We start from the raw sequence: 14,898 nt of genomic DNA on the forward strand, positions 1-14,898 counted from the left end.
GGCCAGCGGCGCAGGCCAGCACACGGGCACGGGGAAAGGACACTGAGGGGCTGGGGTTCGCTTTCTTGCTGCTGCCGCTGACTTACTCCACCTGCCCAAAAAAGCTCTGGCACCTCGCTGGGCCCCAGACACCCATCAGGCGGGTGCAGACAAGCCGTACCTAAAGCTGCTTCGGTACCTGGCCCAGAATGAGGGTAGGAAACAGAGCTCAGTACCCCCAAATAGCCCACAACAGCAAACCAAGCCCATCCCTGGCCCCTGGACCCACAGAGCAGCGGGTGCTGCCGTGTGCTGGCACGCTCGTCCAGGGGGTCGCACAAATTACCGTGAGCATCCCTCGGCGCAGAGCCAAAGCCAGGCCCACCCGAGATTAGCCCCGAGCACGGTGGAGCCGGGATTAGCCCCAAACACGGCGCGGCTTCCCTCCCACCCCAATCACCCCACGGGCAATCACCCCCGTGCCGCCCTGCACCCCAGGCACCCCCGCCCCCCCAGCCACCCCTCCCTTGAGCCCCGCAGCCCGGGCCGCGCCTCCCGCCCTGGACTGACCTGCCGGCCCCGCTCCGCTCTGGGCCCCGCCGCCGCGCAGCGCCCGCCGCCTCCCTCCTCCGCTCCCCGCGGCCCACCCGCGCCGCCCGGCCGCGGGCTGCCCGGCCCCGGCAGGGCAGAGGAAGGGGAAGGGGAAGGGGCCGGGGCCGCCGCCGCTCCGCCCTCCCGCCCGCCCCGCTGCGGCGGAGAGGCCGCGGTCCCGGGGCTGCGTACCAACCCCCCACCCCGCATCTCACCGATGCTCCGCTGCCGGGGCCTGCGCTGCCGCTCGCCGGGCCGAAAAGCGGCCGGAGCCCCCGGGCCCCGCGGGGTGAGCCGGCTCCTGGGCCGGGCAGCCCCCCACCTCTGCCGCCCTGCCGACCCTGCCGGGAGGAGCGGGCGTGGGCGGCGGTCCCGGCTGTCGGTGCGGGGAGCAGGCGGAGAGCTGGCGGCAGCGCGCCTGGGTGCGGGCTCTGCGCGTCTCAGGCTGTTTTCGGGTCTGAGGCTGGCCCCGCCGCACCCCACCCGCTCCCAGCGGCTGCTGCGGCGCTCGGGCTCCCCGGGCTGGTAGCCCGGGCGTGTGGCGGGGCGGGGGGCGGGGGAGAGGGGAACGGGCCTCCGGGGGGTCAGCCAGGGCAGCAGAGGGGGGGTGGTCGGCCCCCAGACACCGCGGGCAGGTGGACGGGTGTGTTTGAGACATCAAAGAGCGTTTCAAAACGTCTTTCGTTGATACCGCATCACCGGGTCGCGCGGCAGGGGTGGTACCCGAGAAACTACTTGGGGGTCTTATATTTGCAGAGTTGCCATCCCATCCTGCCCTCAGGAGCCACCAGCACCTGGGACGGGGACCTGAGCCACCACAGCGCACAGCGGTTTTGAGAGCCTGGTTCTCCTGACGCATCCCACGCATCCCGCTCCTCCTCTCTCCAAGCCATGAGGCGGCGGGCAGCGCACCCGTGCCAGAGGAACGGACAGGGGTGCGGTACTGGATGTCTCACCAGGTCACCAGTGTTCCCAACCGATGATCGGGGACACAGCTGCGACTGGGCTAGCAGGGAACAGCCAGCAGAATGTGACTGCGGGAGTCCCACTGACATCCCCAAGTGCTTCATTGGTACTGCCTCATTTGGGGGCCTGGGGTCCCACGTTTGTGGCTTCTCCAGATGCTAATTAAAGAGTGTTGCTCTGCAGCATCCTCCAAAGGCTCGTTTGGGCTCATTTGATCTCTTTTGGGCTGAAGAAGCACAATCCAGTGGCCCTGCCATTTAAAAGACCTTCCAGTCTGAAAAGCACAGCTGTGAAAATCATCACGAGGAGCATCAGGGAACCAAAACATGTAATGAGCTGCCAGCCAAGAACCTCCCTTCATACCACAAGTGGAAGTAGGCTGGCACAGCTCACAGACCATGAGGAACCAAAGGGCCAAGGGGAAAAAAGAAACCAACTGTCTTTCCTTTTTTTCTGTCTCTCCAAGACTGAGGTAGCGCTCAGATGATTTCTGCTCTGCTGGAGCATGTGCAGAGCACAGGTGGACTACAACACAATGCCTTTTGATAAAACTTTACTGTCAATGAAACCTTTATCCCCAACTGGTGACTTCCAGGAGCTACCATAGCCCAAACAACAGGTGTCTGAAACTTCAGGGCATAGCTGAACAAAAAAAGATGTCCGAATCTCTTTCACTGCCACCTCCCTCAGCCCTAGCAATGTGTATGATGTGGAGAAGTCATGCAGCTGGCTCCCTCACTCCAGGCAAGCCAGTGCCAGCCCTACAGCATCACCAACGACTTTAAGACTTGGGCTGCTGCCATGCACAGGCCACCTCAAGAGAGAGCAGGGGACTGTGCCGGCTTAGTACAACGTGTGCTCTGCAAACATGGAGCAACAGGGGCTTGTGGGAGAAACAAATCCGTGGGGATTTTCTAAAATGCTTTGTAATCTGCCACTCGGTCCTCAATATCCGATACCCTAATTCTCAGTAGGTGCAGACTGTGTTTTTCATAAGCCACGGCTTCTCTGACCCACTGAACTGGAAACCAAGAAGCTCCGTCACTTAAACTGGCAAATGCTGCTGAAAAATCTTGACTTCTGAGCAGAGCTGGCAGCCTCGCTGCTGGTGAGCTGCCCCAGCCAGATCCCCCTCCCTTGCCCTGCCAAGACATCAGGCATCACACAAAGCTGGGCAAACCTATCCTGTGTGTGAGCCATTATCGGGAGAGATACTTCTTTCTTCCTGACTCTGGCCCAGATTGTGCCTAGAATAGAATAGAATAGAATAGAGTAGAATAGAATAGAATAGAATAGAATAGAATAGAATAGAATAGAATAGAATAGAATAGAATAGATGAGACCAAGAGGGAGACACAGAGGAGTCCAAATAAGATGAACAATTCCTTTATTTTCTGTTATGACCTCAGTGGCTGTGACTTTGGCCCAAGAAAAGCCTCACAGGTATGGTCTCACAAGGGTCCAGGCATCCCATGGTTTTTAAGTCCCTCCACATGCCTGGGAAGCACGAGCAGTGTGTGGCTCAGCCTCCAGCTTTGCGTCCAGAGGAGCCTGTTCCCTCCTTACTGCTTATAGCCCTGCAGCAGTGCAGGAGAGATGCGGAGCTGCAGCTGGCGACAGCAGGAGGATGAGGCACAGGAAGCTGCTCCGCAGTCGGAGCTGTAGCACTGCATCCTGCTCTCTGCGTGATGCTTCCAATTGTAATTCCTCTTTTCTGTTGCTTACGGCTTTAATATTTGAGCTGAATTTCTCCAGGCAGGCTCAGGGACTGGGGCTGAGTTTGTCTAGACATATTTCAGGCAAGATGGTGCAACTGTTCCTGAGAATGACGCCTGGAGAAAAAGAAAAGTTTGCCCATGTTTAAAATAAGCTTGGTGGTTTCTCCGTGGGCAGCTCCAGCGTCTCCAAGCTTCAGAACCAAACACTGGCAAAGGCCTGGCTTTTAGCTGGGGATGTGCCTTTGTATACCCCCATGGAGCTGGGGTACGGCCCTGGAAAACAGCAGTTTGCCCAGGCTCGGGGCAGACTTGAAGGGTGCAGGAGTGAAAATACCTGTCAGTCCCCCCTCCCTGCTCCTGGAGCTGACAAGACTGTGTCTGTGCTCCTGTCTGGCAGCCCAGCTTGGCATGGCATGGCTCTGCTGAGATGTCCCCGTGCCAGCTGCTCCTTACCAGGATGGGCCAGCTGAGCTGCGGTGAGCATAGCCCATGAGCCCTTGGCCAGAGCTTGCCTGTAGGCAACCATTGAAAAGAGCCATCACCTCCCTAGCACAGGGGCGGGAGCCAGCGTTGGGCTTCACTGGGCCACGCGGTGTGGGTGAGCCTGGACACGGTGCCTGGGAAGCGGGGCTGGGAATGGGCAAAGGCACAAAATGGCTGGTGCTGGTGTAGTACAGCCCTGGAGGCGGCCCCAGACTTTCCTACCTGCAAACTGCTTCCAGGACAGAATCACTTTTTTCCTCAGAGGATTTTTTTCCATTATCATTACATTACGTTCATGCTTCAAAAGCAGGAATGAATTTCTTCTCATCCCTGTGGCAAGTGGGGAATATTCCTCCAGTAGAGATGGACACTCACACCTGAGGAGATTAACCTTGTGCTTACCCAGCGATGCTGGGCAGTTTTCACCATGGTTGGCACGGCACAGCACTGCAGCCCTCCTGCCCTAACTTCAGCCCTGGTCGTGAACGTTCGGCATTTTTTCCAGCTGGACTCCAGGGCACCAAGTGGACATCTGGAAAATGAAATCCAGGCAATTCAGTCATCGTGTGAGGGAAGCGCTGGTGAACCACCCTGCCTTGCACAGCCCAGGGGTGGCGGCAGGAGAGAGGCTGCTCCCAGGGCAGCATTAGTGGCCCTCTCCTGAGACCTGCCAGCCTTTCCTAGCACTGCCTGCCTCCTTCCAGAAATACCTCCTGCCTGCCGTAACTAAGGAAACAGGGCTCCTGCAGGCAGCAGCTTCTTTCAGCGTGCACCACTGCTGGGTACCCAGGGAGCAGGGGAGCTGCGGGCACCATCCTGGGCTGAGTGAGGCAGTGCCAGCCCCATCTACAGCTTGGCCAGGGACCTCTAGGCTTCCCCACAGCCCGCTCCCAGAGCCCAAATGCAGGGCAGCACCTCTCACATACACCCCCTGAAATCCAGGGCAGAGCTGCCTGCTGCGACAGACCCACATACCCTTGCACAAGGGAGGGCTCTGCGCCCTTCACTGGGGTCTGCCTGGTGGGGACCCCCGGCCCGGAGTGAGATCCTTCTCCTTTCCCACAGGAGACCATGGGACTTACGCTTTGTGAAAGGAGAGGCTGGAAGAGCTGCAGCAGAGGCTGAGCCACCGTCACACCAGCCACCTCAATTCTATTAATTAAAAAAGTTAATTTCTTAATTTTCAAGTGCTCACCCTGGACCTTTGTGTGGCTCTTTGAAGGCAGCTTGCTGTGGGGAATAGCAGAGAAACTGGGGCCACAGCTGCTCAGCTGGGAAGTCATCTCTCCCCCATACCGGCTCCCTCGTGGTTTCGTGTCTGCATGCTTGTAATTTCAAATTTGCTTCAGACATCATCCACCACCCAGGCTGCATGACCAGCCACTAATCAGTTACATTAAAATATGCTAATTGGCTCTTCCCAATTGCCAGTCAGGTGGGACAGTGTGGCTAAGTGCTCACAGGCATGGGGTTGCTCCGCTGCTCCAGATGTGAGGTTTTCTGTCTGTCCTGAGGAAGTGAGGTGTTCCCATGGTGGTGCACAGCCACCTCCAGCTCCCCTCCAAAAGGCCCCATGGGTGGGCCCGCAGCACAGGCTGCTCATGTTGTTCAAGCCACCGAAACAGCTTAAACCCAACCACTCATCTCAATGAGTACCATCCCCAGCTCTCCTGCTGTCAGCCACTGCTGCCTCCAGCAGTGCCTCCGTGGGTGCTCCCACCTGCTCCTGTATCACCGCAAGCACCTGGTGCAGCTTTTGCTCAGGGCTTTTCTCTCTTCACCCCAGCATCCTGCCGCTAACGAAATATTCCTCCACTTTTCCCTCCCCAGATCATGCCTTTTGCAACATGGAGCGCTTCGCTCACCCCTTTGGAGAAGGACCCATTGGAGATCTTCTTCTAGACCTTCAGGCTTGCACTTGGTAGTGCCAAGCCAGCTTTCGTGCATCAAACACCCTTGCATTACTCTGCAAATAGCTAGTCTGCAATTCCCCAGAGGTCAGGCCCGCTGCCCACCTACCCTTTTGGTGACGGATGGTCTGACCTGGCTCCTTGTCTGCTCTGAAAGCCCAGGGTGTGCTGTGTTGCTTGTTTGTGGCTCTGGAGATGCACACAGATAGGAACACGGGGCCCATTCACTCTGTAGAAAATATATCTCCCTGTGTGTGAAAGAGAAACAAAATAAATACACGGTTTTACAGAGCATAAAGTGGATGCTATGGATTAGAGTGAAATCTTTCCTGCACATCTCAGGGCAATGACCCCTCTGCATCAGGAGGTGCAACCAGTAATTCCTGACAGACAGAAGAAGATCCAGGCTGTCCACTTGACCTTCTGAAGCAGGAAATGGCATTTGCAATCATGCTTCGAGCAATGAAAGATTGACTGCGGAGATACCGGGGAAAAGTGATGGCAGTTTTAATGAGAATGTCAGTGGATTATGGGGGAAGGATGTAAGCTGACAGCCTGAGCCGGGAGAGCCAGCGAGGAAGATGCACATCATGTAATGAACCATATCACTGTTTGGCCAAACGCAGGGCTCTGTGTGCAGGCTGTGTCTCCGCCCACATGCTCAGCCTTCCCGGGAGCAAACACTCAATGCACTGACGTTCTCCCTGGCTAAAACAGCTGCCACGAGTGCCTTTAGCTAATGCACGGTGGCATGGTCCTTTATGAAAGTCATTAACTCTGAATAGGCTGTCTCATATACAAAATATTCAACTAAAACATCTTTGCTAACTAGCTCATTGGCCTTTCTTCTGTGCAGAATAGCATCAGAATGAAAAGAACAAAAGGAAAGAAAATGAAGCATTGCAGGTCAGAGAAAGGATTTCTATAGACTAGTGTTCTGTTTCTAGAAGCAGCTGGTAGCAAATACCTTGAGAAGAGTGTAAGAACAGAGAGAGAGGATGATGCTCCTGCAATGTCCTCTCCCATTTGCCAGCACAAGGCTTCCTGCACCAGCAAATGCATTGCTCTTGACAGAGATTCAGAAGCCATATAAAATGTGGGCATCCACAACACCCTTCAGCAAGATGTTCCCTAGGTAAGCCACACATCGCGTGACAGGCACGTCTCCTCATGGCTCTTCTGACCCAGTCACCAGCTACTTTCACCCACTTCTCAGCCTGGAAGATGCAGTCTGAGCTCTAGTCATCAACTAATAATTATTTATTAATTTCTCTGCTTGCTCTGCTGGTGTTACCTATGGTTTACTGAGTGTACAATTTATCATCTTCAACTTAATTTGTAATGATCTTTGCACCTACTTTCTCCCACTCCTTTCCTGAAGTGAAACCACCACTCAGGTAGAGGCAATATGGGTTTATCAGGCTGGGGTTACACCAGGCAGGAGCTGGGAACTCTACCAAATTGAAGCTAGATGGGAAGTGTGGTGGATGCCATGCTATTAATGGCTAATAATGCTACCTCATGGCAAAAGCAGAGTCCTGAAACACTGACAGTCACTGATGATCGTAGCCCTGCTTCTGGACCCTCATCCACCTTCCCAGGCAGCTCAGCAACTGGCAGCAATGCCTCTGCTTCAGCAGACCTCCAAGGGCCCCAGGAAGAGCTGTAGCACACAGAGACAAGACAGATGCCGCAGCTCTTTTGCTCATTGTTGGTGACCAGTGTAACGTGTGGTGTAACAAACAAGGAGAAAGCACTGGAGCTCCCAAGCAAAACCTTGGAGAACTCCTGGAGCACATTTAGCCATGTTGCATCAGAGCATGAATCACTGCAGCAGGTAAGCTTCACATCTGATGCAGCTTTTAGCGTTCTGCAACGAGGATGGCAAAGTCCTCACCAGTGGCCATTTTGGGACGTGTGGATGGAGGGGTGCTGCTCTGCAGGTAGATCCTGCTGGGGGAGCAAGTGCTGCCCTCCCAAGGGAGATCACAGCTGTAGGGCTGGGAGCTCCCTGGCAGAGCTGGGGATGGACCATGGGGGAATGGAGGCAATGGAGAGGTCTTTTTTGAGCTGTGGTGGTACCACACCTGGCTCCTTGTCCCACGTCTGCAAATCCCCTTGAGCTGTTTGGCTCCTGCATCATGGTGGTAGCAACCCCATGCTGTGGGTGACCCAGGGAAAGGAGGTGTAAGCTGGACATTTGTGTGCCCCAGCCCAGACCCTCCAGCACCACTGCACCCCGCACTGCCCCCATCTTACTGCAGGGGTCCCACTCTCCTGCCCCTGCCATATCTCCAGCCTCCACCAAAACCTCTCTTCACCCCAACACCATCTGCCCCCTACTCCCTTTCCTGTGCCATGAGGGGTGGCGTGCTGGGCTCTGAAGAGCTGGCTGCCGCAGGACATACGCTCATCGCTGGCCAGTGCCTCCCAACCACCCCAGCCAGGGCAGCGCCTCGGCAGAGGTGAGCACGGGCCTGTGGGACAAGCAAGCTCCCTGAGCTCTGCAACCCAGAGGGCCGATAACCCAGCGCCAGAGCATGGCTACCACACATGTACGTGCCCGGCTGGTACCCGCCGACCTGCACCCCCTGCTCAGCCATTCCTTCCCCGCGGCGCGGTTCCTAGCACTTTGCCCAGTCTGCATGAGCCTCTGACAAGATGGCATTTTGGTAGGAGGTGGGTGCGGAGCTCTCCAGGGGTATTTTACAGGCAGGTTGGAGCCAGCTGAAGCTCCAGGTTGTCCATCTTGGATGTGCAAGCAGGTCCCGTGGGAAAAGTCAGTTGTGCTGGAGCGAGCTTGCTGGCCCACGCCGATTTTGTCTCTGTGCAGCCCCAGGACCTGCCTGGGGGGGGGGGGTGCACCGCGGCTACCCGGCTAGGAGCGGCCTTTAGAAGCGGCTCGGGGTGGCTTTTGCGGGGGTGAGGCTCCGGGCAGCACCGCGCTCCGCGCCCCTTCCCGCGCTCCCGGCGGGCCCGCAGCGCCACCTGCCGGCTCGGCCGGGCATCCCCGCCGCGCCCGGCGTCGGTGCAGGGGGCGGGGGGCGGGGTGAGGGGGATGATGCTGCATTGTCCCCGTGTGCCAGCCGGTCCCCAGCACCCCCGGGGCCCTTCCGCTGGAGGTGGCGGAGGGGCCAGTGGCCGCCCTGCCAAACTGGGCGGGGGGTGGGTGCCCGGGGCGGTGCCCGGAGAGGTGCCGAGGTTGGGAGGGCGCTCGGGAAGCCAGTGCCGCCTGCACAGAGCCCCTTTCGTCCTCGCGCTCACCACAGCCCCTCCGCTGGCTCGTTTTGAGTGGCCTCCAGCCCCCCTCGTTCTTTCCAGCTTTCACACCACGCCGTCCCCGCATCTCCATCCCCTCCGCTCCTCTTTCCGAGCTCCTTTCAGTCCCGACCCTCACACCATGCCAGGGCCCCTCCTGCCCGAGCCCTCCCCAGGCTTCCCTGGGTCCCCTCGGAGCCCCCCAAAGTGACCCACACCCCACAGCCTGCCCGCTGCCCCTCCAGCTCCGTGGGGCAGCCTCCTTTTCCCCAATTGTGAGTGAAGCTGATCCTGGCTTCTGCTTCTTGCATGCATTTTGGAAACTGGGGCACTGGCCATGCTTACCCCAGATCCACTGGGCAGGAGTCTGAAAGAAGCAAGACAAGTCTGGAGAAAGTCCGGGTCTCACTGCTGTGGGACTTCTCCCTCATACTCATTCCTCATTTTTGTGTTTCCTCCCATAACTCCTCACTGGGTCCTCAGAGGTGAATAGTTCACCTCCCTCCGTGCTGTTTACACTGAGCTCCTCTGCAGTCCTGCTCTGCAGAGGCCCGCTGCCCCTCCACCTCAGTCCTCTGTTGGGTTTTCCTCACACAGTCACTGCCTGTGTGAGGAGGACAGAGAATGAGGCCAAAGGTGCCATCCCCACAGCGGACACCACCATCTCTGTAGGCACTGGACCACCATCAGCCTCTGGAGGTGCCCAGAAACTTGGGGATAAGGGAAATTACCATCTGACAGGAGCATGCCCCTTCTTCAGGCAGCCTGTTTTGTGGTTGCCCTTGCTATGGTGCGATCAGCCTGACCTTGGGCTTACTCAAAGCAGCACTAAGGGCTTCAGGTTTTTGATGCCAAATACATCAAGTGGTTCCTAGAATCTGGCAAACAGCTACCCATGATCAAGTCATGGCTTTCTTTTCCTTCAGCCAAGAAGAGAAAGTAGCATCTCAATTATATTTCCTTGGCTCATTTAGGGAGATGAAATTACTGGACTAAGGTTTACTCACAAGCCCCACACAGGCAAGAATGGCTGTTGGCCTCCGGGGCCTGGTATTTACTCCCAGCATCTGTAGGGATATCTCCACCCAACTCCAGCACAAAGAGGCGTCTTCCCTGGGAGTCCAGGCCAGATGGAGACTGGAAACAGATGAATGTGGGGTTGCGTCCAGTCGCCTCAGAGGAGGACCTGGTTCTGCCTCTCATCCTCTTCTTCAACAGGGCTTTGAGGTTCTTCTGTTAAAGCACGTCCAGATCTGCTACAGGAAAAGATATTCTTCATCTTTCGGGGCAGAGAGTTGCCCAGAGGACTCCCTGACTGAAAAGACGTCTAGCTCGGGGCTGTACAAGCACCTCGATCCACTCAGGAATCAGTGTGGGAATCTTCTCCACACGGGCACCTGACTGGCAGGGATGCATCTTTCATACCAAGCGATCGGATAGGATGGGACAGGCTCCTTCAATGGAGCTGGGCAGCCATGCATATGGCATGTGGGGACAGAGAAGGGCAAGAAGCAAGATGATGATTGACTTGGCATTGGGTTGCTGGAGGCCTGGTCTCTGCTCCCAGTGCTGTCAGTGCATTTTAGGCAAGGAATCGTAAATGGAAACTGCACCCAGTGGGGCGGGTGGAAATGAAGCAGGCAGAATTGGGCCCTCTGTATAGCAACCAAGGAATCAGTTAAAATCACTGCCACCTGCAGTGTGGCTGGGATGGTGGCTGTGTGCAGTACATCTAGGGCTCTAGTTGATAGCTAGCATTTTTGCAGAGCCAAAGTAATTTGGGAACTGCTCTCACAGACCCACTGGAGGAGCATCTTGATGTCAGGGGCAGCAGCCGTACGACGACGGGAGAGATCGCTTCTCCCAGAGCACTGCTGCGGCAGGCAGGAGGATTAATCTAAGTCTATTTTCTGGAATTGATTTAACACTGTGTTCGTTTATCTGCAGCTCCTGCTGAAACATTTCATATTTCAGATCTGATTTCGCTGTTTCCAAGGCTGAAAGGCTGCCTTCTCTAGGGAGCAGCAGTTCTGCAAGAGAACAACAAGTAGGAGCCCTAGGGAAGCAGCAAAAGGGAAGGAATATTTTGTCTTCGGTAACTGGTCATTTCCATTTTAGAGGCAGTGAAAGAAGAACCATCTGGTGGGTGCTGAATATTCACAATATACACAGTGTCTTGGTTATGAATATGCGCATGTGTTATTGTTATTTATGATTTATAGGCTTCCCTAGGTGTGCATGACACTTCACAAGCACAAAGGAAGACCAAGGCTCTTGCTCCTTGATGTGCCCACTGTAAATCTGACACAGTGCTCAACTGCAACACCGCGCAGTGGATGTGGGTCAGGCAACCGGCTGGGGATGGGGAGGAAGATGCCACCCCTGTGAACTTCTGCCGACAGGAGATTGCTTCAGATGACCACCCTCACATATTCATGCCCATTACTTTGGAGTTTAATCCTCCTCTGCAATAAACACCTTTTACATGTATTATTTTAATCCTCTACTCCCTAAAAGCTCTGCTCCCACTGTGTCCTGCCTGGAAATGATGCAGAACAAAGGAACCTCAGTCCAATACCTTTCCTTGCTGTCGTATTCTCCTGGGGGTGATGGGACTACTCACTTGGCTTGAGCTTTATGGCTCAGGAGCTTCAAATCAGTCAGCTGAAATAAAAAGAGACATTTTATTGTGCACTTCTCCTGCTAGCCAAAGTATCTTGAAAGCAAGAAGAGTCCCATCAAGTCCCAGGATGACACCTTGTTGTCAGGGTATGATGTCTGGTACTGAAGCCTGCTGGGGATGATGGCAATTTGGAAGCACCCAGACACCTGCAGAGGATGCTCAGAGCTTTGCAGGAAGAAATGACTGTAGCACTTCCCCCTTCTCTTATCCTTCCCTTTCTTTTCACTGCCTGAGCTTTGTTACTACTTATTTATTTATTTATTTATTTTTTTCCACAGCATTCAGCCGTTCCTCTGGTGCCGAGCCAGTACTGTGGGCAGGGTTTGATGAAGGGGGCAGTCAGAGGCACTGGAAGGGAAGGATCTCGAGTACCTTAGGGGGAGACTCTTCATACCATTATGGGACAGGGCCCAGGGACACCTGCAGGGCGAGGGGGATGGAGGAGCAGGTGCACCACAGCCAGGGACAACACCCCTGGCCTGAGCTCAGGCCCCTAAGTGCCTTCCTCCCTGCAACACTCCCTTCCCTCAACCATCAACATTTTCTTTCCTGCTCCTGTGCTCTGACACACTGAACTTTACTCGACTGCAAAAGTTTGTTTCCCGACACCACCAGCAAGCAGCAAATGAGTCAAACATTGATTTTTGCCACAGCTTTCCTAACACAGCAGCACGCGCACCATAAATTGTGACTTAATGCACTTGTTTCAAGCAGGCCTGGTGCTTCGTTCCACGGGCCAGCTGGAACAGCCCAGAGCATCATCAGCAATGCAATATCCCAATTCCTTGGAAACATATTGGCCATTAGGTCTTTCTCCTCTGCTCCCAAAAAGATATTTAGATGTTTATGTCACTCCAAGAATGAGGGAGATGATAGGCTAGGAAGGGCAGGGAGACACATAAGGACTTTCACACAGGATAAGGCAATGTGAGTGACTGCTTTGACTTTTTAGTGGCAAGAGCTCTGTATTCCTTGTTGAGCACCTATAAACAGCCGGTATCCCACAGTCACAGGACTCCTCCTGTTAGTCACTGCTAGTGGCAGAGGAATGTAGCCATTGTGGCAGCTCCTTGGCTGCAGGAGAAGAAGCAGTTCCAGGTAGCCAACACCAACTCAGGCAGAGCATAGAAAAGCAAATCAGCTAATGTTTAGAAGGATGGCCTTCCTTGTACCCTGGGCATCAATTAAAAAAAAATACAGTGAGTTAGAAGACCCCCTAAGACACATCTCAAAAGCAACCAGTTTTTTCCTTGTCTAAATACACTCTTGGTGCTTGTGGACTTTCTAGCAGAAATGACAACAGCCTGGTCTGTGTGGTCGGTTGCTATTCAGAGGTTCAGAAGGTGAATTTTTTTCAACAGACTAAAACATCTTCTACAGCCTACTCAACACTTATTCTTCACTTGGAGGCAAGAGACCCTTTGTCAATAAACCTTTCGCTCTATCTTCTGAAGTGCTGGAAATCCATTCACTAAAGTGAGGAAAGGTGGAGAACAAGCCCTTTTGAACAGTGGCATTGTAGGCACATTCCCCCCCCCCCTTTCCATTTCTTATCTTTGTTCACATGGCTTATTTACCCGAAAATGTCTCTCTCAAATACAAAGATATAGCAAGCCATGGATATGTCTCTAGGTGTCAGATTATTTACTCATTTACTTTAGAACTGTCTGAATTAGTTTTCAATGTATGCCACTCTCTGAATCATAATGTGTCCCTGCATAAATACCTTGTAAACCAAGGATTACCTCTTAGCTTAGTTTTACACTGAACAATAAGCTGTGAGGTTTGTAATGAGAAAACAGCAGCTCCATCAGCCTGGGGAAGGCTTGGCACGCTGAACTGGTAGGTATGGCTGTATAAAACCACTCTCTTTCTCAACACTGTTCTTGAAGGAAGGCGAAGGGGAAGGCAGGTGAAGATCAGCCAGATGGGAGCTGAGAAAGAGGTTCAGTAGCTTCAGTTGTAAATTCAGATACAGCATGCGCTTGACAGTGTGCTAAAGTCATGACCATCTGTCAACTGTTTAGTTGCCATCTCTTTCCCTGTTAATAAGTGTCCTCCTCACTGAAACCCCCAGCACAACTGATGCAGCACAACTGGCAATCTATGTCAAAGCAATCAAAACCCAGCTACCTAAAGCTATGCTGTCAATCTGCCTGACCTTGGTGCTGGGTGCCCCGCAGCTCTCAGGTCCTTGCACAACAGATATGATACCTCAGGTCCTTCAGTCTTTCTTTCAGAGGTTTACAAAACATGACTTGAGAGGAAAGATTGAGGGAATAGAGTGGCTTCATCTAGAGAAGACGTGGTAGCTGCTTTCAAGCACATAAGAGACTGCAAAGAGGAAAGGATTCATCCTTCTCTGTAGTCACTGGGCATGGGCTAAGGATGAAGGTCTTAGACTGCTGTGAGAGAATGTCAAGTTAGGCATGAGGAAATATTCTGAAAGATACAATGAACTGAATGGATTGTCTAGAGGTGGTGGACAATCTCCATTACCAGAGATCTTCGGGACCTGGTCTGCAAGGGATAGATATACTTCCGCTGTAAAGATACAGCGGAACCGGGAAAGATGGTTGAGCTGGCCTCTGGAGGTCATTTCTCGCTATGAGTAGGAGCTTAGCAATAGATTTCTGTTTCAGGAGGATCCGGTCTATCCTGACAGCTTCAGTAGTATAACCCAGAGATGAAGAAGGAAAGGACTGAGCTCCCTCTTCCTCTTGGTGTTCATGTCTCCACCTAAGCAGATCTGAAGTTGGCCAGCATAAAGGCACACAGCTCTGCTGCCAGCCATGCTGTGTTTGTTTCGTTGCTAAATTAAAGAGATCAGACCTTGCCTGCTACTTTTCATGGCCATTCAACTTCACCTAACCAAACAGGAAACCTCTCCAGACATTGTGGGCATTCAAAGTTTGAAAGCTAACTGACTGGAAAAAGGGAAAAAAAAAAAAAAAAAAAAAAAGGAGGTTCACAAAAACTTCATAAGGCTTGTATTCAAGTGATAATTTAAGGCAAGCAGCACCGGATTTACCACAGAGAGCATTCATTTCTTCCAAGCTATCACAGCAAATAGCAGAGATTAACTCGCTCATTTCAGAGAAAAAATCACCACCAGACTGTATCTTGAATGCTAAACTAATGGGGCTGTCTGAGGCAATGCACATTTTGTGTTGGAAGAAATTATACATAATTTGGGATGTAATTTAAAGTGAGACCTTGAAAGATGTTGAGCAGGCTGTGTTAAAGCATGGAGTCGACTGGAATGGCGTTTTATTCTGCTTAAAATGTCTGAGCACAAGGAACTAGGAGA

At 53.6% G+C, this 14,898-nt stretch overlaps 1 protein-coding gene across 3 annotated transcripts in view; it reads right to left on the reverse strand.

The window, feature by feature from the left end:
- TMEM63C (transmembrane protein 63C) overlaps window positions 1-957 on the reverse strand; it is a 33,674-nt gene extending 32,717 nt beyond the window's left edge. For 2 of the 3 annotated variants that reach the window (XM_086749580.1, XM_086749583.1), the window contains exon 1: window positions 550-644. The gene's annotated coding sequence lies outside the window, so the exon portion shown is untranslated. Of the gene's footprint in view, window positions 1-549; window positions 645-785 lie in introns of those variants that run through there. The other variant, XM_086749582.1, reaches the window with a different exon arrangement.
- Window positions 958-14,898: the final 13,941 nt, after the last annotated feature.

This window comes from Chlamydotis macqueenii, chromosome 5 (assembly GCF_036417535.1).
Source record: "Chlamydotis macqueenii isolate bChlMac1 chromosome 5, bChlMac1.mat, whole genome shotgun sequence".
NCBI classification, from domain to species: domain Eukaryota; kingdom Metazoa; phylum Chordata; class Aves; order Otidiformes; family Otididae; genus Chlamydotis; species Chlamydotis macqueenii.